Here is a 22,176-nt window from a genome sequence, read left to right as displayed (position 1 = left end):
AATTGGGAGAAGTGCCACTTTATGGTTAATGAAGCCATCGTCTTAGGACATAAAATTTCTTAAAGAGGTACTGAAGTCGATAAGGCTAAGGTTGATGCAATTGAGAAAATGTCATACCCCACAGATATCAAAGGTATAAGAAGTTTCCTTTGTCATGCTGGTTTCTATAGAAGGTTCATTAAAGACTTCTCTAAGATTTCTAGGCCTCCTACCAATCTCTTGCAAAAGGATATTCCTTTTGGTTTTGACGATGATTGTGAGGAAGCCTTCGAAATACTTAAGAGGGCTTTGATAACTGCACCAATTGTTCAACCACCTGATTGGAACTTGCCTTTTGAGATCACGTGTGACACTAGTGATTATGCTGTTGGTGTTGTCCTAGGGCACAGAGTTGACAAGAAGTTGAATGTTATTCACTATGCTAGTAAAACTCTAGACAGTGCCCAAAGAAACTATGCCACTACGGAAAAGGAATTTTTAGCACTCGTGTTTGCATGTGAAAAGTTCAGGTCTTACATAGTTGATTCAAAAGTCACTATTCACACTCATCATGCTGCTATTAAGTACCTCATGGACAAGAAGGACGCGAAAACTAGACTTATTAGATGGGTTCTCTTGCTACAGGAATTTGATTTGCACGTTGTCGACAAGAAGGGTGCTGATAACCCCGTAGCAGATAACTTGTCTAGGTTGGAGAACGTTCTTGATGACCCACAACCTATTGATGATATATAGCTTTCCTGATTTGCAATTGAATGTCATCAATGCTTCACATAGTGCACCGTGGTATGCTGATTATGCAAACTATATTGTTGCCAAATATATACCACCTAGTTTCACATACCAGCAAAAGAAGAAATTCTTCTTTGACTTGAGACACTACTTTTGGGATGACCCTCACCTTTATAAGGAAGGAGTAGATGGTGTTATTAGACGTTGTGTACCTGAACATGAACAGGGACAGATCCTACAGAAGTGTCACTCCGAGGCCTACGGAGGACACCATGCGGGAGATAGAACTGCACACAAGGTATTGCAATCAGGTTTCTATTGGCCCACTCTCTTCAACGATGTCCGTAAGTTTGTCTTGTCTCGTGAAGAATGTCAAAGAATAGGTAATATTAGCAAACGTCAGGAAATGGCTATGAACTATTCACTTGTCATTGAACCATTTGATGTTTGGGGCTTTGATTATATGGGACCTTTTCCAAAATCCAACGAGTATACTCATATCCTAGTTGCTGTTGATTACGTCACTAAGTGGGTAGAAGCTATCCCCACTAGTAGTGTTGATCACAACACCTCTATCAGGATGTTGAAAGAAGTTATCTTCCCTAGATTTGGAGTCCCTAGATATCTAATGACCGACGGTGCTTCACACTTCATTCATGGTGCTTTCCGTAAAATGCTTGCTAAGTACGATGTCAACCATAGAATTGCGTCTCCCTATCGCCCTGTCCAGTGGTCAAGTAGAGCTAAGAAATAGAGAGATTAAACTAATTCTGCAAAAGACTGTCAAAAGGTCTAGAAAGAATTGGTCTAAAAAGCTCGATGATGCACTGTGGGCTTATAGAACTGCCTATAAGAATCCCATGGGCATGTCTCCATACAAAATGGTATACGGTAAAGCATGTCATTTACCCCATGAGCTAGAGCATAAATATTATTGGGCAATCAAAGAGCTCAACTTTGATTTCAAACTTGCCGGTGAGAAGAGGTTATTTGACATTAGCTCTCTTGATGAATGGAGAACTCAGGCATATGAGAATACCAAGTTGTTCAAAGATAAGGTTAAGAGGTGGCATGATAAGAGGATACAAAAGCATGAGTTCAATGTAGGTGATTATGTCTTGCTATATAACTCTCGTTTAAGATTCTTTGTAGTCAACCTTCCCTCTAAATGGGAAGGTCCCTATGTTGTTGAGGATGTATATCGTTCCGGTGCTATCAACATCAACAACACGGAAGGTAATAGTCCGAGAGTTGTAAAAGGGCAGAGAATCAAGCATTATATCTCAGATACTCCCATAAATGTTGAAAGCAATATTATCAATACCATAACTCCGGAATAATGCCTAAGGGATATTTATCATCATCTTTCAGACACCGAAAACGAAGAGGTATGTGATTCGGTAAGAAAACAGAGTCCAAAACTTTTCTAGTAGGAAATTTTCTCCGTTTTGGAATATTTGAAAAAATACAAAAATTGGAAGTAGTCCGGAAAGTGCGCGAGGAGGCGACAAGCCTCCCGGCGCGGGCCCACCCCCTGGCCGTGCACGGAGGGCTTGTGGACACCTCGTGCGCCTCCGGACTCTGTTTTCGTGCGGGGTACTCCTTCTGGTCTCAAAAAATCATTATATATACTCCCGTTTGGTCTGACCCCTTCATCACGCAGATTTCCTCTGTTTTTCATTTCGAGCCTGTTTTCTGTCGCAGATTTAGGGCAAGATGTCTTCTCAAGATTCAGAGGGGGGAGAGGTTTGTGGCAGATTACCTTGCTAATCCCAAGGTCTATGGGGACTTGGATCCTTATGGATGGACCACTGATGAGGAAGAAGATTATGATCCGAAGGGGAAGGAACAAATAAGCTCCGACGAAGAGGAGGCTTCTCTACCTCAACCTGGACACACGCACGTGGAGTTCAAGAAGTCGAGCCTCCCTGACTCAAGGAAGAAGTCTAAGACTTCGTTTATCCCTTCTCATTCTTGCAGGAGAGTAAGCGGGAATTATGCCAAAGTGTGTTGAAGCTTGAAGAGGAAAATGATGATCTGAGGGAGTAGAATTTTATGCTCAAGTGGAAATTAAACAAGCTCAAGACCTCTGCAACAACTCATCCACCATCACCTCCAAAGGAAGACAACTGAGCATGGGTATGGGCAATCCCCTTGGCTTGTTCCAAGCTTGGGGGAGTTGCCCCGGTATCGTATCACCATCACATCTTTTGCCTTTACCTTTGTTTTAGTTTTCCTTTTCAGTTTTCTCTTTCTATAGTAGATTAAAAGTCTCAGTGCTTTAGTCTTGAGTGTTGCTTTCTATCAACCCCGATGTATTCAAGCTCGGGAGCCATATAATAAAGAGTGTCTTAGTTGAAGGGCTTTGTCTCTTGCCATGATCAATAGATTGAGAAAAGAACAAAAGCATGAAAGATCATGTAATGATCTTATGGGAAGTGATGGCTTCACATATAATAAGAATGATGATTGAAACTTGTTGAGGGTAGACAAATGTAGACCTTGTTCATTGTTGCAATTAATAGGAAGTGATAAAGAAGGAGAGGTTCACATATAAATATATCATCTCTCACACCATCTATGATTGTGAACACTCACTAAACTATTGCATGCCTAGAAGTAGATGTTGGACAAGGAAGACAACATAATGAATTGTGTTTGCTTGGCTCCGAACAATGTTATATGATTAGAGATCCCTTAGCATGTGACGATTGCTTCCACCTCACATTAGCAAAACCTCCTGCACTAAGTAGAGATATTACTTGTGCGTCCATAAACCATCAACCCAGTTTTGCCATGTGAGTCCACCATACCCACCTATGGATTGAATAAGATCCCTCAAGTAAGTTGTCATCGGTGCAAGCAATAAAAATTGCTCTCTAATATGTATGATTTATTAGTGTGTGCAAAATAAGCTTTGTACAAACCTGTGATGAGGAAGATATAAAAGCGACAAACTGCATAATAAAGTTCTTTATCACAGGAGGCAATATAAAGTGAGATTTCACCGCACTAAGAGGACACGCATACAAACCTCCAAAGCGCATGACAAGCTGTGCTTCCCTCTGCGAAGGGCCTATCTTGTACCTTTACTTTTTCCCCTTGAAAGAGTCATGGTGATCTTCATCAATTCCTTATTTCGCCTTTATCTTGGCTAACGTCATATGCTTGGGAAAGATCTATATTCATATGTCAACTTAGAAGTAAGCATTCATGAATTATTATTGTTAACATTACCCTTGAGGTAAGCAGTTGGGAGGCAAAACTGTAAGCCCCTATCTTTCTCTGTGTCAAGCTGAAACTTTGATCTCATGAGTACCACGTGAGCCGTAGCAATTGTAGAGAACGAAAAAATGATTGAGTATGTGGATTTGCTTTACAAGCTCTTATTTGACTCTTTCTGATGTTGTGATAAATTTCAATTCTACAATGACTAAAGGCTATCGGTTGTTACTTCTCGGTAAGGTTCTTGATCCATGCTTTACTTTGTGATGGAATTATCACTTTAGCATGAGAGATTATATGTTGGTATGGCTGTTCTGATCATGATGCATGCATGTTCGTATCTTGTTTTGTTGAAACCTCTCTCCCTAAACATGTGGACATATTTATTGAGCTAGGCTTTCGCTTGAGGACAAGCGAGGTCTAAGCTTGGGGGAGTCGATACGTCCATTTTGCATCATTTTTTCATGTTGATATTTATCGCTTCTTGGGTTGTTATTTCACTTCACGGTACAATACTTATGCATTTTCTCTCTTATTTTATAAGGTTTACATGAAGAGGGAGAATGCCGGCAGCTGGAATTCTGGCCTGAAAAAGGAGCAAAGTTGAGATACCTATTTTGCGCAACTCCAAACACCGTAAAAATCAACGAGGAATTTTTTTTCCGGATTAATAAAAAATACTGGGCCGAAGAAGAGCCAGAGGGGCGCCAGCAGGTGGCCACAAGCCTGCTTGGCACGACCACCCCCCTAGCCGTGCCAAGGGGGCTTGTGGGCAGCCCAATGGCCCACTAGCCCCCCTCTTCTGCTATATGAAGGCTTTCGTCCAGAAAAGAATCGAGGAGGAGCTTTTTCGTGGATTCGCCGCCGCCACGAGGCGGAACTTGAGCAGAACCACTCTAGAGCTCCGGGAGGACTATCGTGTCGGGGAAACTTCCCTCTCGGAGGGGGAAATCGTCGCCATTGTCATCACCAACACTCCTCTCATCGGAGGAGACTCGTCACCATCAACATCTTCATCAGCACCATCTCATCTCTAAACCCTAGTTCATCACTTGTAACCAATCTCCATCTCGCGACTTCGATTGGTACTTGTAAGGTTGCTAGTAGTGTTAATTACTCTTTGTAGTCGATGCTAGTTGGATTGTTTGGTGGAAGAGTTTATGTTCAGATCCTTGATGCTACTCATTAGCCCTCTGGTCATGAATATGATTATGCTTTGTGAGTAGTTACTTTTGTTCCTGAGGACATGGGATAACTCATGCTAATAGTAGTCATGTGGTATTCGTTCGGTAATTTGATGTGTTGTATGTTGTTTTTCCTCTAGTGGTTTTATGTGCACATCGACTACATAACACTTCACCATTATTTGGGCCTAGAGAAATGCTTTGGTAAATAGTAAGTAGATGATGGGTTGCTAGAGTAACACAATCTTAAACCCTAGTTTATGCGTTGCTTCGTAAGGGGCTGATTTGGATCCACTAGTTTAATGCTATGGTTAGACTTTGTCTTAATTCTTCTTTCATAGTTGCGGATGCTTGCGAGAGGGGTTAATCATAAGTGGGATGCTTGTCCAAGTAAGGCCAGTACCCAAGCGTCGGTCCACCCACATATCAAACTATCAAAGTAACGAACGTGAATCATATGAACATGATGAAAACTAGCATGACAGAAATTCCCGTGTGTCCTCGGGAGCTTTTTCCTCCTATAAGACTTTGTCCAGGCTTGTACCTTGCTACAAAAGGGATTGGGCCACTTCGCTACACCGTTGCTACTTTTGTTACTTGTTGCTTGCTACGAATCATCTCACCACACAATCACTTGTTACCGATAATTTCAGTGCTTGCAGATTTTACCTTGCTGAAAACCACTTGTCAGATCCTTCTGCTCCTCGTTGGGTTCGACACTCTTACTTATCGAAAGGACTATGATTGATCCCCTATACTTGTGGGTCATCAGACGTCGAAGTTACTAGAGAGCAAAACTCCACTATCCTGCATTGGCTCGAAGAGCATATTATTGCTAATCCCCCGGAAGAGGTCTCTAAGGACAGATTGCTCATATACGCCTTAGCACATGGACCCTCTCCCAACCTCCTTACCTATCAGGCATACGATATCAATGGATACATGTTCTATATGGAGGCCAAAGATATGGAAAGAGATGATCAGAACTCAGGGGTGACGATGGAATGCATGATCGACAGCGACAATGGCGCAACTGAGAGATTTTACGAAAGGGTCGAGGAGATCTGGGATCTTGACTACTCTGGACTGCACAACGTGACGATGTTCCGGGTCATCTGGGCTAACAATGTCGAAAGAGAAAATCGGCATTTCACTACCAAGACTATACCCGACGCCAAGAGTGGTACGGTGAACGCTATCGCAAAAAACGAGCGATGGGTACACGCTAAGCACGTGACACAATGCTTCTTCATAACCGACCCGTGCAATCCCAGCCGTGTTGTCATGAGGAGAGGAAAAAGGAACATCATTGGAATGGATAGAGTCGCCAACGAGGAAGACTACGACCAGGACGACAACCCAATGAGGTAATATGACGATGGCGATGAAGTATATGTCAAAAGAAGAATCAATACTACATTACCTAAGAAAGATCGTACTCCATGGAAATGGAAATGTCACAATGAGGGGCTCAATTATTCTTCAACGAACAAGAAGGGAAAGAATCTCACTCAAAAACAAAAATGTCGACGCTCAGGAACCGTTATCGGTCAAATGATGTAATATATATGTTCCTATTTTGTGTACACACTTAACCGTTATGAATGGGTCAAATGATGGAATATATATGTTCCTATTTTGTATACATACTTAAGCGTCAAATGATGCAATATATATCACCTTAGTTATATACATTGTATCACCCTCCCTTTGTTCTTGCTCTTGGAAAAAAGAAAAAGAAAAGAAAAAATGAAAATGAAGAGAAAATAAAGGAAAAGACAATAGAAGAAACAAACAGGAAAACTTCTATAGGTACTAGTTATAGCAGTAGCGCTTTCCCTAAAAAGAGCTATAGCTAGTCGAAATAGTAGTAGTGACGTTTGGAGAAACATGCTATAGCTACCTGTGGTAGTAGTAGTGCTTCTTCGATAAAAACACTACTGCTATGTTGACATAACCCCCAAATCTTCTTTCCGCCTCTGCTTCTTCCCTCAAATCCCCACTCTCTCTTCTCCCCCCTCATCGTCATCGGAGCCCTTGACCTCACCCTCGACATCGTCGCGCCCTTGCCTAAAGCGCCAGAGCCCTGCCGTCGCCCTCGAACTCGCCGGAGTCCTGCCCTAGCCCCGGACCCCGGAGCTCGCCCGCGACCCCGACACTCGCCGCCCACCCCCGACCCCGGCGACCTTGCCCTAGCCCCCGACCCCGGCCCCGGCGCACCAGGCCCCCCTCCTCTGCAACCCTAGTTATGAACCTAGTTAAAGAAATTATTTCTATTTAAAAAAAGTAGAATTTGAAGTGGACAGATTTGTTAAAGCAAGTGCTGCTATTTTTAATTAGTTTCAAATTTAGGTACGCTGAATTTAGTTTCAAATCTTGTGAAGAAAATGACTTCTTACATTTTTCTTCAAGTTCTATATTTTTCTTCCTTTGATATGCAAATTTCAAGTGGACATGCGATATGTGGACATGTGATTTGGTCATGTCGTATTTGGAATTTGGACATGTCATATTTGGACATGTGATGTTTTGGACATGTCATATTTGGAAAATGATGATTATGTGCAGGGTAAATGATCCGAGTGGCCTATGTTTCGCCAGAATGTTGATTCATTTCCGTTCAGGTGAATTTCACGCGCTCCATATGTCCACTTTTTAGCAAAGGTCATGCCGAATGTTTTTGTGAATTTTGGCATGACTTGTGCTAGAAAGTAGGCATATCAAGTGTCGGGATTTGGCTCAGAAACGACATTCCGACAAACATAGATATTTGTGTATGTCATTTCTCTTTTTTTTATAGTTTTAGAATTAAACAAGGAGACTTAATCATAGGAAACATGTCGAACAACGAAGAAATTTGGCCTTCTGACCAAGATGCACACGAGATGGATTATGAGGGTGAACAACAGTACCTCGACTTTTTGTTTGCTAAGCACAGTCAAGGTTTGCAGGTCGGACTAGATGATGCTACTAACACCGACATCGACGGTGCCGGCACCGATGGCGGAGCCGAGACCGGTGGGGAAGATACCGATGGGGAAGGTACCGGTGCCGATGCCGCTACCGAAACGAAGAAGCAGAAGAAGGAGAGGATATGAAAACCTAACAAAGTCGGCATCAGACGATTGGTTATCACAAAGATGGCCCCTGGCAAGTTTGAGCAATTAGAGCCAGAAGAACCTCGCAAGTGCTATGGGAACCAAGTAGGATGCTGTTGGAAATATGCCCTAGAGGCAATAATAATTAGTTATTATTATATTTCTTTGTTCATGATAATCGTTTAGTATCCATGCTATAATTGTATTGATTGGAAACACAATACTTGTGTAGATACATAGACAAAACACTGTCCCTAGTAAGCCTCTAGTTGACTAGCTCGTTGATCAAAGATGGTCAAGGTTTCCTGGCCATAGGCAAGTGTTGTTACTTGATAACGGGGTCACATCATTAGGAGAATCATGTGATGGACTAGACCCAAACTAATAGACGTAGCATGTTGATCGTGTCATTTTGTTGCTACTGATTTCTGCGTGTCAAGTATTTGTTCCTATGACCATGAGATCATATAGCTCACTGACACCGGAGGAATGCTTTATGTGTATCAAACGTCGCAACGTAACTGGGTGACTATAAAGATGCTCTACAGGTATATCCGAAGGTGTTCGTTGAGTTAGTATGGATCGAGACTGGGATTTCTCACTCCGTGTGACGGAGAGGTATCTCGGGGCCTACTCGGTAATACAACATCACACACAAGCCTTGCAAGCAATGTGACTTAGTGTAAGTTGCGGGATCTTGTATTACGAAACGAGTAAAGAGACTTACCGGTAAATGAGATTAGAATAGGTATGCGGATACTGACGATCGAATCTCGGGCAAGTAACATACCGAAGGACAAAGGGAATGACATACGGGATTATATGAATCCTTGGCACTGAGGTTCAAACGATAAGATCTTCGTAGAATATGTAGGATCCAATATGGGCATCCAGGTCCCGCTATTGGATATTGACCGAGGAGTCACTCGGGTCATGTCTACATAGTTCTCGAACCCGCAGGGTCTGCACACTTAAGGTTCGACGTTGTTTTATGCGTATTTGAGTTATATGGTTGGTTACCGAATGTTGTTCGGAGTCCTAGATGAGATCACGGACGTCACGAGGGTTTGCGGAATGGTCCGAAAACGAAGATTGATATATAGGATGACCTCATTTGGTTACCGGAAGGTTTTCGGAGTTACCGGGAATGTACCGGGAATGACGAATGGGTTCCGGGTGTTCACCGGGGGGGCAACCCACCCCGGGGAAGCCCATCTTTCTTGGGGGTGGCGCACCAGCCCTTAGTGGGCTGGTGGGACAGCCCAAGAAGGCCCTATGCGCCATAGGAACGAAATCAAAGAGAAAAAAAAAGAGGAGGTGGGAAAAGCGGGAAGGACTCCTCCTTCCAAACCTAGTTGGACTCGGTTTGGAAGGGGAGGGTTGCCCCCCTTGGCTCGGCCAACCCCCTTGGAAGTCCTTGGACCCCAAGGCAAGGCTCCTCCTCCTCCCCCTATATATACGGAGGTTTTAGGGCTGATTTGACACAACTTTGCCACGGCAGCCCGACCACATATCTCCACGGTTTTACCTCTAGATCGCGTTTCTGCGGAGCTCGGGCTGAGCCCTGCTGAGATAAGATCACCACCAACCTACGGAGCGCCGTCACGCTGCCGGAGAACTCTTCTACCTCTCCATCTCTCTTGCTGGATCAAGAAGGCCGAGATCATGGTCGAGTTGAACGTGTGCTGAACGCGGAGGTGTCGTCCGTTCGGCACTAGATCGTGGGACTGATCGCGGGACGGTTCACGGGGCGGATCGAGGGACGTGAGGACATTCAAACTACATCAACCGCGTTCACTAACGCTTCTTCTGTACGGTCTACAAGGGTACGTAGATCGAATATCCCCTCTCGTAGATGGACATCACCATGATAGGTCTTCGTGCGCGTAGTAAAATTTTTGTTTCCCATGCGACGTTCCCCAACAGTGGCATCATGAGCTAGGTTCATGCGTAGATGTCTTCTCGAGTAGAACACAAAAGTTTTTGTGGGCTGTGATGTGTGTTTTACTGCCCTCCTTAGTCTTTTCTTGATTCCGCGGTATTGTTGGATTGAAGCGGCTTGGACCGACATTACTGGTACACTTACGAGAGACTGGTTTCATCGCTACGAGTAACCCCGTTGCTCAAAGATTACTGGCAAGTGTCAGTTTCTCCAACTTTAGTTGAATCAGATTTGACCGAGGAGGTCCTGGATGAGGCTAAATAGCAATTCATATATCTCCGTTGTGGTGTTTGCGTAAGTAAGATGCGATCCTACTAGATACCCATGGTCACCACGTAAAACATGCAACAACAATTAGAGGACGTCTAACTTGTTTTTGCGGGGTATGCTTGTGATGTGATATGGCCAATGATGTGATGTGATATATTGGATGTATGAGATGATCATGTTGTAATAGTTAATATCGAATTGCACGTCGATGGTACGGCAACCGGCAGGAGCCATAGGGTTGTCTTTAAACTAACGTTTGTGCTTGCAGATGCGTTTACTATATTGCTAGGACGTAGCTTTAGTAGTAATAGCATGAGTAGCACAACAACCCCGATGGCAACACGTTGATGGAGATCATGATGATGGAGATCATGGTGTGACGCCGGTGACAAGAAGATCGTGTCGGTGCTTTGGTGATGGAGATCAAGAAGCACATGATGATGGCCATATCATGTCACTTGTGAATTGCATGTGATGTTAATCCTTTATGCACCTTATCTTGCTTAGAACGATGGTAGCATTATGAGCTGATCTCTCACTAAAATTTCAAGACGAAATTGTGTTCCCCCGACTATGCACCGTTGCGACAGTCCTTCGTTTCGAGACACCACGTGATGATCGGGTGTGATAGACTCAACGTTCACATACAACGGGTGCAAAACAGTTGCACACGCGAAACACTCGGGTTAAGCTTGACGAGCCTAGCATGTGCAGACATGGCCTCGGAACACATGAGACCGAAAGGTCGAGCATGAATCGTATAGTTGATATGATTAGCATAGAGATGCTTACCACTGAAACTATTCTCGACTCACGTGATGATCGGACTTGAGATAGTGGATTTGGATCATGTACCACTCAAATGACTAGAGAGATGTACTTTTTGAGTGGGAGTTCTTAAGTAATATGATTAATTGAACTAATTGTCATGAACATAGTCTAATGGTCTTTACGAATTACGATGTTGCTTGCGCTATAGCTCTACTCTTTTTATATGATCCTAGAGAAAATTTAGTTGAAAGTTGAAAGTAGCAAACTTTGCAGAGGATTGTCCTCGTTGCTGCGCAAAAGGCTTATTTCCTTAATGCACCACTCAGTGTGCTGCACCTCGAGCATCGTCTCTGGATGCTATGAAGATCTGACATACACGTTTCTGATGACTACACGATAGTTCAGTGCAAAATACTTAATGGCTTAGAAGCAAGGCGCCGAAGACGTTTTGAAACGTCACGGAACATAAGTGATGTTCTAAAGAGATGAAATTGTGATTTCATGATCGTGCCCTTGTTAAGAGGTACGAGACCTTCAAAAATATTCTTTGTCCACAAAGTAAAAGAGAAAAGCTCAATCGTTGAGCGTGTGCTCAGATTGTCTGAGTACGACAATCGCTTGAATCAAGTGGGAGTTAATGTTCCAGATGAGATAGTGATAGTTCTCCAAAGTCACTGCCACCAAGCTGTGAGAGCTTCATGATGAACTATAACATATCAAGGATAGATACAATGATCTTTGAGTGACTCGCGATGTTTGAGACTGCGAAAGTAGAAATCAAGAAGGAGTATCAATAGTTGATGGTTTGTAAAACCACTAAGTTTCGAGAAAGGCAAGGGCTAGAAGGGATACTTCGTGAAACGGCAAAACAGTTGCTGCACTGATGAAGAGACCCAAGATTAAACCCAAACCTGAGACTAAGTGCTTCTGTAATGAGGGGAACAGTCACTAAGGCGGAGCAACTCTAGATACTTGGTAGATAAGTAGGCTGGCAAAAGTCTAAAGAAGTATATTTGATATACATGATGTGTACTTTACTAGTACTCCTAGTAGCATGAGGGTATTGGATACCGGTTCGGTTGCTAAGTGATTAGTAACACGAAATGAAAGCTACGACATAAACGGAGACTAGCTAAAGGCGAGGTGACGATACGTGTTGGAAGTGTTTCCAAGGTTGATATGATCAATCGTCGCACGCTCCCTCTACCATCGGGATTGGTGTTAAACCGAAATAATTGTTATTTGGTGCTTGCGTTAAGCATGGACATGATTGGATCGTGTTTATTGCAATACGATTATTCATTTAAAGAGAATAATGGTTACTCTATTTGCTTCAATAATCACCTTCAATGGTTTATTGAATCTCGATTGTAGTGTTACACATGTTCATGATATTGGTGCCAAAAGATATGAGGTAATGATGATAGTACCACTTACTTGTGGCACTGCCGCTTGAGTCATGTTGGTATAAATTGTGTGAAGAGGCTCCATGCTGATGGATCTTTATACTCACTTGATTTTGAATCACTAGTGACATGCAAATCATACCACATGAGCAAAGGCCTTGTTTTCATTGAGATGAAACAAGATAGTAACTTGTTGGAAGTGATACATTTTGATGTATGCGGTCCAATGGGTGCTGAGGCACGAAGTGGATATCATTATGTTCTTACTTCAATGACGATTTGAGCAGATACAAGAGTATTTACTTAATGAATCACAAGTCTGAAATATTGAAAGGATCAATTCTGTTTCGGGAGTGAAATTCGTCATAACAAGAGAATAAACTGTCTACGATATGATCATAGAAATGAATATCTGAGTTACGAGTTTTGGTACGCAGTTAAGACAATGTGGAAATTGTTTCGCAGTTCATGCCACCTGGAACATCATAGTGTGATGATGTGGGTGAACGTCATAGCCATGCACTATTTGGTATGGTGCATGTTATGATGTCTCTTATCGAATTACCACTATCGTTTATGGGTTAAGCATTAGAGACAACCGCATTCACTTTAAAAGGGGCACCACGTATTTCCGTTGAGATGACACAGTATAGACTGAGGTTTAGAGAAATCTAAACTGTCGTTTCTTGAAAGTTTGGGGCTTCGACACTTATGTGAAAAAGTTTCAGTCTGATAAGCTCGAACCCAAAGCGGATAAATGCATCTTCATAGGATATCCAAAACAGTTGGGTACATCTCCTATCTCAGATCCAAAAGCAAAGTGTTTGTTTCTAGAAACGGATCCTTTCTCGAGGAAAGGTTTCTCTCGAAAGAATTGAGTGGGAGGGTGGTAGAACTTGATGAGGTTATTGAACCATCACTTCGACCAGTGTGTAGCAGGGCGCAGGAAGTTGTTCCTGCGGCGCCTACACCAATTGAAGTGAAAGCTAATGATGGTGATCATCGAGCATCGGATCAAGCTACTACAAACCTCGTGGGTTGACAAGGTCGCGTACTACTGCAGAGTGGTATGGTAACCCTGTCTTGGAGGTCATGTTGTTGGACAACAATGAACCTACGAGTAATGGAGAAGCAATGGTGGGCCCGGATTCCGACAAATGGCTGGAAGCCATGAAATCCGAGAGAGGATCCATGTATGAAACACAAAGTGTGGACTTTGGAAGAACTACTTGATGGTCATAAGACTATTGAGTAAAGATGGATCTTTAAAAGGAAGACAGACAATGATGGTGATAAGTCACTATTAAGAAAAGCTCGACTTGTCGCAAAGATGTTTCCGACAAGATCAAACAGTTGACTATGATGAGACTTTCTCACTCGTAGCGATGTTGAAAGTCTGTTAGAATTATGTTAGGAGTTGCTGCATTATTTATGAAATATTGCATGTAGGATGTCAAAACATGTTTCCTCGATGGTCTCCTTGAGCGAACATTGTATGTGATACAACCAGGAGGTTTTGTCGATCCGAAAGATACTAGCAAGTATGCAAGCTCCAGTGATCCTTCAATGGACTGGTGCAAGCATCTCGGAGTTGGAATATACACTTTGATGAGATGATCAAAGATTTTGGGTTTGTACAAGGTTTATGAGAAACTTGTATTTCCAAAGAAGTGAGTGGGAGCACTATACAATTTCTGATAAGTATATGTGGTTGACATATTGTGGATCAGAAGTAATGTAGAATTTATGTAAAGCATACAAGGTTTTTTGAAAGGAGTTTTCAAAGGAATACCTGGATTGAGCTACTTGAACGTTGAGCATCAAAGATCTATGGAGATAGATCGAAAGCGCTTAATACAAGTTTCAACAAGACGCATGCCTTGACAAGTTTTTGAAGAAGTTCAAAATGGATCAGCAAAGAAGGAGTTCTTGGTTGCGTTATAAGGTGTGAATTTGAGTAAGACTCAAAACCCGACCACGGCAGAATAAAGAGAATAGATGAAGGTCGTCTTCTATGCCTTAGCCGTAGACTCTAAAGTATGCCATGCTGAGTACCGCACCTGATGTGTGCCTTGCAGCAAGTCTGTTAAGAGGTACACAGAGTGATCCAGGATTGAATCACTGATCAGCGGACAAAGTTATCCTTAGTAACTAAATAGACTAAGGAATTTTTCTCGATTATGGAGGTGGTTAAAGAGTTCATCGTAAAGGGTTACGTCGATGCAAGCTTTGACACTAATCCGAATAACTATGAGTAGTGAAACGGATTCGTATAGTAGAGTAGATATTTGGAGCATTTCCGAATAGCACGTAGTAGCAGCATCTATAAGATGACATAAAGTTTTGTAAAGAACGCACGGATCTGAAAGTTCCAGAACCGTTGACTAAAACCTCTCTCACGAGCAAGACGTGATCAGACCCCAGAACTATATGGGTGTTGGATTCGTTGAAATCACATAGTGATGTGAACAAGATTATTGACTCTATTGCAAGTGGGAGACTGTTGGAAATATGCCCTAGAGGCAATAATAACTAGTTATTATTATATTTCTTTGTTCATGATAATCGTTTATTATACATGCTATAATTGTATTGATTGGAAACACAATACTTGTGTGGATACATAGACAAAACACTATCCCTAGTAAGCCTCTAGTTGACTAGCTCGTTGATCAAAGATGGTCAAGGTTTCCTGGCCATAGGCAAGTGTTGTTACTTGATAACGGGATCACATCATTAGGAGAATCATGTGATGGACTAGACCCAAACTAATAGACGTAGCATGTTGATCATGTCATTTTGTTGCTATTGTTTTCTGCGTGTCAAGTATTTGTTCCTATGACCATGAGATCATATAACTCACTGACACCGGAGGAATGCTTTGTGTGTATCAAACGTCGCAACGTAACTGGGTGACTATAAAGATGCTCTACAGGTATATCCGAAGGTGTTCGTTGAGTTCGTATGGCTCGAGACTGGGATTTGTCACTCCGTGTGACGGAGAGGTATCTCGGGGCCCACTCGGTAATACAACATCACACACAAGCCTTGCAAGCAACGTGACTTAGTGTAAGTTGCGGGATCTTGTATTACGGAACGAGTAAAGAGACTTGTCGGTAAATGAGATTGAAATAGGTATGCGGATATTGACGATCGGATCTCGGGCAAGTAACATACCGAAGGACAAAGGGAATGACATACGGGATTATATGAATCCTTGGCACTGAGGTTCAAACAATAAGATCTTCGTAGAATATGTAGGATCCAATATGGGCATCCAGGTCCCGCTATTGGATATTGACCGAGGAGTCACTCGGGTCATGTCTACATAGTTCTCGAACCCGCAGGGTCTGCACACTTAAGGTTCGACGTTGTTTTATGCGTATTTGAGTTATATGGTTGGTTACCGAATGTTGTTCGGAGTCCTAGATGAGATCACGGACGTCACGAGGGTTTCCGGAATGGTCCAGAAACGAAGATTGATATATAGGATGACCTCATTTGATTACCGGAAGGTTTTCGGAGTTACCGGGAATGTACCGGGAATGACGAATGGGTTCCGGGTGTTCACCGGGGGGGCAACCCACCTCGAGGAAGCCCATAGGCCTTGGGGGTGGCGCCCAGCCCTTAGTGGGCTGGTGGGACAGCCCAAGAAGGCCCTATGCGCCATAGGAAGAAAATCAAAGAGAAAAAAAAAGAGAGGAGGTGGGAAAAGGGGGAAGGACTCCTCCTTCCAAACCTAGTTGGACTCGGTTTGGAAGGGGAGGGTTGCCCCCCTTGGCTCGGCCGACCCCCTTGGGAGTCCTTGGACCCCAAGGCAAGGCTCCGCCTCCTCCCCCTATATATACGGAGGTTTTAGGGCTGATTTGACACAACTTTGCCACGACAGCCCGACCACATATCTCCACGGTTTTACCTCTAAATCGCGTTTCCGCGGAGCTCGGGCGGAGCCCTGCTGAGATAAGATCACCACCAACCTCCGGAGCGTTGTCACGCTGCCGGAGAACTCTTCTACCTCTTCTTCTCTCTTGCTAGATCAAGAAGGCCGAGATCATCGTCGAGCTGTACGTGTGCTGAACGCGGAGGTGTCGTCCGTTTGGCACTTGATCGTGGGACTGATCGCGGGAGGGTTCGCGGGGCGGATTGAGGGACGTGAGGATGTTCCACTACATCAACTGCGTTCACTGACGCTTCTGTTGTACGGTCTACAAGGGTACGTAGATCGAATATCCCCTCTCGTAGATGAACATCACCATGATAGGTCTTCGTGCGCGTAGGAAAATTTTTATTTCCCATGCGACGTTCCCCAACAGACGCATCCTACGGGAATGCGTGAGAATCAACGATGATGACACAAGGGGTAAAGAACATTTGATGTAGTTGCTCCTGACGAAGCTGCACAAGAGATTCAAGTTCCCCGACTGGGATGAAGTCATAAAACACCCGTGGGATGATAAGAAGATGAAAAAGATTAACAATCACGCCCCAGGCATATTCAACAATGATTTGGCCTCCTGGAAAGGGAGGGTGAAACGAGCTATTCAGACCGAGGAACCTCTGCCCAAGATCCTAGAGGAAAATCTGACACTTACGGAAGAGGAGTTCGAAAAGTTCAAGGACACTTGCGCTACCAAGGAAGCGAAGGCTAAGTCTGAGAAATTCAAGAGCCTTCAACAAAGGAACACGGGGAAGCATCGCCTCGGAAGCCGTGGCTACCTTGGCAAAAGGCCCATATGGGATAAAGAGGACACGGAACGTGAACCCGCTGGTCTCCCAAACCCCTTCGCGAAGTTCACCAACCCATTGGAGCATGACTTCAACAGGGCCCGCTACAAGTGGGACAAGGAAAAGAAGGTTTTTTACACGGACCAGATCATGAGAAAATTGATTAGAGTACTGGTAATTATTCTTCTACCACCTTACATTTAGGTTCTAATCAAGTCCACTACACATTCATAAACGGTCCACGTTCCTTCTGTAGGAGAAGCAACACCAACTTGCAGTCGAAATCCCTACTTCCCCGATGAGGCCCAACTGGGACACCCCTCTCAAACGGGCCTTGAACGAACTTAAGGGACTCCCTTTGGGCCAGCGACCGCAATATGGACGTGTGCACAGCGCAGGAGACGGCACCACGTGGAAGCTGTTTTACAACGAGGGCCCGGAGGCCAAGAAGCAGAAAAAGAAGTTTAGTCAGACGGACATCAATGAGAAGGTGAAGCTTGAGTTCGTGAAAATAACAGCAGAGGACGCGAAAAAGGCAGCCGACGAGAGAAATGAGTTGCTACAGCAGGCAGTCGACGTAGTTGTACATGCTTGCAGAAATGATTTTGCTAGTAACTTGATCCCGACTATCATCAACTTGACGAAGGAAAATCTAGAAAAGACGGTACATGATTTCCCCATGCCCAGTTTCGTCGGGAGCAACTCGGTGAACAACACCACCGCACCATCACCTGCTCACGCAATCGGGCCTGCTCCCACGCCCGCACCCGCACCCGCTCATAACAGCCCGTCCTCAGTCTCTGGCGCGCTAGGCGGGCCTTCGTCTTTGGCTGAGCTCGACGACCTCACGATAATTACATGTCGCACCAACATATATCTAGAATATTCCATTTTCGTTGCCTTTCGGATGTTGTACACCGTAGACATGTATTTGTAGTCCGACGAAACCCCGTGAACTGTACTCTACTTGATCGAAGGCCAAAAGATGGATGTGGGAAAGGGGGTGATAACAAAGCCTGTGGAACTCACATTCCACGGCCAGCCGATGCCTGGTGGGCACTTCAAGGTTACCTTGTCGAGTGTGAAATCGGGGCACGAGGATTTGCCTCCTCCAGTACGGCTAGGCGGAGAGGACGACGAGACCCTGACGCGGATTTGACACATTCACATCAACTTGACGAAGGAAAATCTAGAAAAGACGGTACATGATTTCCCCATGCCCAGTTTCGTCGGGAGCAACTCGGTGAACAACACCACCGCACCATCACCTGCTCACGCAATCGGGCCTGCTCCCACGCCCGCACCCGCACCCGCTCATAACAGCCCGTCCTCAGTCTCTGGCGCGCTAGGCGGGCCTTCGTCTTTGGCTGAGCTCGACGACCTCACGATAATTACATGTCGCACCAACATATATCTAGAATATTCCATTTTCGTTGCCTTTCGGATGTTGTACACCGTAGACATGTATTTGTAGTCCGACGAAACCCCGTGAACTGTACTCTACTTGATCGAAGGCCAAAAGATGGATGTGGGAAAGGGGGTGATAACAAAGCCTGTGGAACTCACATTCCACGGCCAGCCGATGCCTGGTGGGCACTTCAAGGTTACCTTGTCGAGTGTGAAATCGGGGCACGAGGATTTGCCTCCTCCAGTACGGCTAGGCGGAGAGGACGACGAGACCCTGACGCGGATTGGACGCTGGAAGGGTTGGGTGCTGCTATGGCCGAAGAATTTTCTTTGTCTGGTGCCGGCCGAGAGCACACCAATACCACACATCAATAAGCAGGTATGGACACCACCACACCGCCTACGCAATTACCAGCACATGTAGTGCCGGGAGAGAGTGGCGGACGATGTGATGAAGGGGATCCAATAGTGGTTGATGTAATCTCTCCCATAGAACAAAGAATGGATGATGAGATAGAGGAGGACCCTCTTCAGTTCCTCAATACAGGTGCCGGTGAAGGTGACTTAGATATGATGAGTCAGCCATATGACAACTCGGGCTATCAGCATGCTAATGAGGATATGGATGATCTGACCGGGCAGGAATGTCCTAGCTGGGATTGCAAGAAGTCTCTCTTCATGCAATCCTCATAGGACACGCCTGAAGATGCAGGGGGTCGTACAGTAGTGCTTATCCAAACAACACTGGGGCAAGGGTTAAGGAAGGGTCTAGAAGGTCAGCCCAAGAAAAAGGAGAGGACGAGATCAGGGAAGACAGGCTCACGTGCATACAAACAAGCCAGAGCACATAGCAGCCAGATGGTGGACATGATCCATGTCATGGGCGAGTCGATGCTACCGCTGAAACCACTGGATGCAATATAAGGGGATCTCAAGGGACTGCACGACCATGTGTTGTCGACTGAGAAAATCCTACTAGCCTCGAAGGATCCAGTATATCCGACATACGTGGCTCGTGCCTGAGGGGGAGTGCTACGTCAACACACGGCCTGCGGAGGTGGTCTTCCTGCAGTTTGATCATATCTTGGAGATGTTTCTGACAATGCGGCTCGATTGTACAATCGTCTAACTTTTTGCACTACATATGAGCTCCGTCATGAAGAGAGAAGAAGTCTTGCAAATCTGTGTGGCGGATCCATGCTACATGCACGAGTCTTTCTTGAGTCTCGGCGACTTTGAGCATAGAACTGCTAGGGAGTACCTCCAAGACTTCATGGTACATAACAAGGACCAGGAAATTGTCCTCCTACCTTATCATCCAAAGTTAGTGCCGAACAACCCTTCTCGCTCATATGGAGAATAATTTGAGGTGTTTTTTCAATCAGTCCTTCTCGCTCACATGGAGAATAATTTGAGGTGTTTTTCCCCACAGCAACGGCCGCGCCGTCCCTATCGTTCTTTACCCGCGAGTCTCCCATGTCGTGTATTTCGACCCTTCCAGAAACAACGAGAAGAAGGACTACACCCACGTAATGAATATTCTAGATGATGCTCTCCAAGGCTTCAGTTTCAGGGGTGACCACATATAGATCAGGAAACAAAGGAATCACAAGACGGGTTTCTCGCATAAAACCAACTTCTGTTGCATCAATGTCCGGAAATCAAGTACGAACGATGAATTCTACCTCCTCCATCTCATGATGGAGTTCAGAAGGGATAACCAAAAGCTTTACATGACAACCAGAAATGATGATCATATCCGCAAGTGGGTGGAATCTCAAGGTGGAGCGGATTATAAACTTAAAGATGACTTCTTTCACATCCAGAGGGACATTGCGACGATCATCATGAAAGAAGTCCTCGAAGTGAAGGGGATGTTCCACCACGGCCCTATATCGCGAGCTGACGTTCAAACTTACATAGGCATGCAATGTCAGGACCTCATGCCGTTCAAGAAGCTAGGGTCCATCCTCGATGATCTGGAAGGATGGAAGTTCTAGTGATTTACGATGTCGATGACGATGAGATGTGTCGGTTGAACTTGTATATACTTTATGTAGTGATGAAACTATGTGATGTCCACGGTCCTCACCGAACTTGCGTAACGCTACTTTGTTAGTTTGGGTACGATGACATGTGTATCTCTAGTTAATTAGTTTGCGTACGATGAAACTGTGTTGATTATTTATGTTTACTATATGTTGCATCTAGTTCTTAACCCTTTCTTTTTTGTGTTGCTCAAGTATATTTTATTGCATGTGATTGTACATTCTCTTGATGAAGATGCATCTCTAACAGGTACCTAGATTGTTGATGGCGAAGTACCGGTGCTATGTCGTGTACAAAGGCAAGGTTACAGCAGTATACGACGAGTGGTCTGACTATGAGGCGCAAGTGGAGGGGGTCTCGGGCGCCAGCCATAAAGGCTGCAAAAGCAGACAAGAAGCAGAAGCTAGTTACGTGAGGAGGCTCACGCTAGCGCGCGAGAGGGCTCATAATCGCCACCTAATGTACTACATAATTTGGCTCTTACTCATACTGATAGCTCTTCTCGCGTATATAATTGTTTAGATGGATGACAATCTAGTTGCAAGTATTTGAGTCTTGTATCACTATTTTAGAGATGATGACGAGAGACCACTTTGTGTTGGATGATGATTATGATGAGACATGATTTGATGAGACTATTTGTGTGTTTATGCTATGATTACATTCGTGGTCTCGCAGCCATTTGTATGTGTATGATGATGACATTTGTATGTGCTAAAGATTTTTGTATAAAGCCTCTTCATATACAAAACACATATGCAAAAAAAATCAGAAACTAATAAAGTTAGCAGTAGCGCGTGGAGTAAACTTAGCAGCATCGTTCCATTACCAGTAGCGCGGTCTACTACAAGGCGCTACAGATATTGGCAGCAGCGCGCTATTCTGGAGCTCGCTCCTGATACGCATGTATAGCAGTAGCGCGGGCCAACCCGCGCTACTGCTACAGGTTAGTTGTAGCGCCGTATCAGTAGTGCGGGTTCCCACGCTACTGCTATACATAATACCCACGCTACTCCTAGGCTTTTCCCTAGTAGTGCACTCTTGCATATTGAACTTCCTGATTAAGTCCTTGGTGTACATGGTTTGAGAGATAAACATACCTTCTCTCGATTGTTTGATTTGTAATCCAAGGAAGAATTTCAGCTCGCACATTATTGACATCTCATATTTGAGTGACATCAACTTTCCATTTTTCACACTAAAATGTGGGTTAGTAGAACCAAAGATAATACCATTCACATATATTTGGCACACAAATAGTTCTCCATTAACTCTTTTAGTGAATAAGGTTGCATCAATTTTACCAATCTCAAAACCCTATTCAATGAGAAACTTCATTAGGCATTTGTACCAAGCTCCAAGGGCTT

This window comes from Hordeum vulgare, chromosome 3H, assembly GCF_904849725.1.
Source record: "Hordeum vulgare subsp. vulgare chromosome 3H, MorexV3_pseudomolecules_assembly, whole genome shotgun sequence".
NCBI lineage: Eukaryota > Viridiplantae > Streptophyta > Magnoliopsida > Poales > Poaceae > Hordeum > Hordeum vulgare.
This window is presented reverse-complemented; position numbering follows the sequence as displayed.